At 36.9% G+C, this 2,500-nt stretch overlaps 1 protein-coding gene across 1 annotated transcript in view; it reads left to right on the forward strand.

Annotated features, from left to right (window-relative positions):
* The window catches only part of jmjd1ca (jumonji domain containing 1Ca), a 69,147-nt gene that overhangs the window by 37,823 nt on the left and 28,824 nt on the right, over nucleotides 1-2,500 (forward strand).

Here is a 2,500-nt window from a genome sequence, read left to right on the forward strand (position 1 = left end):
TACTCTTTTGACTCCCAGCCACCTTTGACTGCGGCATGATATGGGATTCGTGCTTGCGATCTCCTGACTCGGGAGCCAAGTTTACGTTTGTTAGGTAACCAAGGAAACCAGGTTCGTGCCATCATTCTATAGCCATAATAGAAACGAGGCACAATCATTTCTTATGATGGACTAATATGTTTTTGAAATGCGTTAGTTATTGAATGGGTCATTGGGCAGTTTGGGCAGTGGATATTTCCCAGGCACAGTGCCAGCACTCAGTGCTCTGTAGGAGTGTGAAATTGCGAGATCCATTTACATAAATGGTGTTTAGTTGACATTACATATAAATAGTTCACTATTTACAGTCAGGTGAAAAAAGGAAGTATACCCTCTTTGAACATAGAAAAAATAAACTGTACAAAGTCAAGCCAAAATTGGAGAAGTCATGTATGAAAAACTAAGTACACCTTATGATTCAGCTGCTTGTAGAACCACCTTCTAAGTAATCATGTTCTGGACAACTTCTCACACTTGCTCACATTGTTGCGAAGGAATTGTGGCTCAGTTTTCATAACAATGTTGCTTCAGTTTATTGAGGTTTGTGGGCATTTGATTATGCACAGCTCTCTTAAGGTTGTGCCACAGCATTTTAGTCAGGTTAAGGTCTGGACTTTGACTGGGCCGTTGCAGCACATTGATTTTGTCCTTTTGTTTAGGCATTTTGTTGTAAATTTCCTGGATCATTGTCTCTTTGCATGACCCAATTTGGCCAAGCTTTAGTTGTTAGACAGAGAACCTCACATTTGACTCATTTGATTCTGTCCTTTTTTTTAATGCATTTTGTTTTAGATTTGCCGGATCATTGTGCTGTTGCATGACCCAATTCGGCCAAGCTTTAGCTGTAAGACAGATGACCTCACATTTGACTCTAGATTACTTTGGTATATAAAGTAGTTCATGGTTGACTCACTGACTGCAGGTTGCCCAGGTCCTGTGGCTGCAAAACAGTCCCAAATCACCACCTTTCTACCAGTGTGCTTGACAGTTAGCATGAGGTGTTTTTGCTGATATGCTGTGTTTGGTTTTCACCAAATGTGGTGGCCAGACTGTATAGCCAGACATCTCCACTTTGATCTTGTCTGCCTATAGGACAAAAGTCTTGTGGTTTGTTAAGCCATGATGCCATGTTCTTTTTAGAGAGAGCCTTGCATAGTCTGACCGTAGGGTGAATTTGCTGAGATGTCCATTCTTGAAAAGATTGGCAACTGTTTTTAATGTTTTCCACTTGTGAATATATACAAAACCTATTTTAAATGTGAAAATGAAAATCTTAAAAATGAAAATCTAAATTATTTGAAACAAATATTAGTCTTCACAGCTTTTGTGTGTGTGTTGTTTCTGGTGATGATGATGATGGATTATTATGGGTTGTCCCAGATACGGCACTGCTGAATCCTGTAACAATTAAATGACTGAAGAGTTTGGCAGGCACACATGGAGCATAAAACACAGACGACAGTTGATATCTATTCATCACGCTTCACACTGCTTCATTTCTAAAGCAGCATGTTGGTAGTCGTGGTTATAGCTGAGGTTTATTGCATTTCTGTTCATAATTAGTTTGGTGTTGAGTGTATGTTCAAACACACACTGTAGTGCTAATGTGAGCTTTATCTCACAGCCTGTTGAGATTAGCCCATTGTTACTCTGTCTGAGCTGTTCACTGATATGTCTGGGTTTGGTTACTGTTCCTACTCTGGTTTGGTTACTGTGGTCTGTAGGCCTGGCTGATTTGGTGGGGTTGTGTTGGAATTATTCATATGTGATGAAACTTTCTATTTTGAAAAATAAAATACAGTATTTCAATTCAGTCTTGTTTTCTAATGCATAATGAAACCTTTACATTTTGATATATATATATATATATATATATATATATATATATATATATATATATATATATATATATATATATATATATATATATATATATATATATATATACACACAGTGGAACCTCGATACGCGCAACCTCGATAGTTCGCAACTTTTCATTTGGAACCGAACTGATAGTTCACGAGAAGCCGCGAGTGGCTCAAAAGCTTGGAGTAACAGAGTTTGTACTAATAAATAACATAAAAATGTTTGAAAAAATATGTATTATTGTATTATTCATTTAAAGTAGTAAATAAAACATTTATGACAAGTGATTCACAATTGTTTGTGAGTTTACAGTATAGTACATGTACAATTCTTTTTGAAAAATGAACCATCAATAGGAGAGTCAAAACTTCGATTTTTTGGTTACTTGCAAAAATATTTTGTCTTCCACAGTTTCATATATTTCCAATAATTCTGTTTGAATACCTAGAATACCGAGAGGAACCAGTGCAGCAACACTTTAGTCCTTTAGTCCAGAGGTCCCCAACCACCAGGTCACAACCCTGTACTGAGCCATGGAAGAGCTGCAAATGGGTTGTATAGTATGCATTCTATAGATTAGATTAGATTAGATTAG

Source organism: Silurus meridionalis, chromosome 8, assembly GCF_014805685.1.
Source record: "Silurus meridionalis isolate SWU-2019-XX chromosome 8, ASM1480568v1, whole genome shotgun sequence".
NCBI classification, from domain to species: domain Eukaryota; kingdom Metazoa; phylum Chordata; class Actinopteri; order Siluriformes; family Siluridae; genus Silurus; species Silurus meridionalis.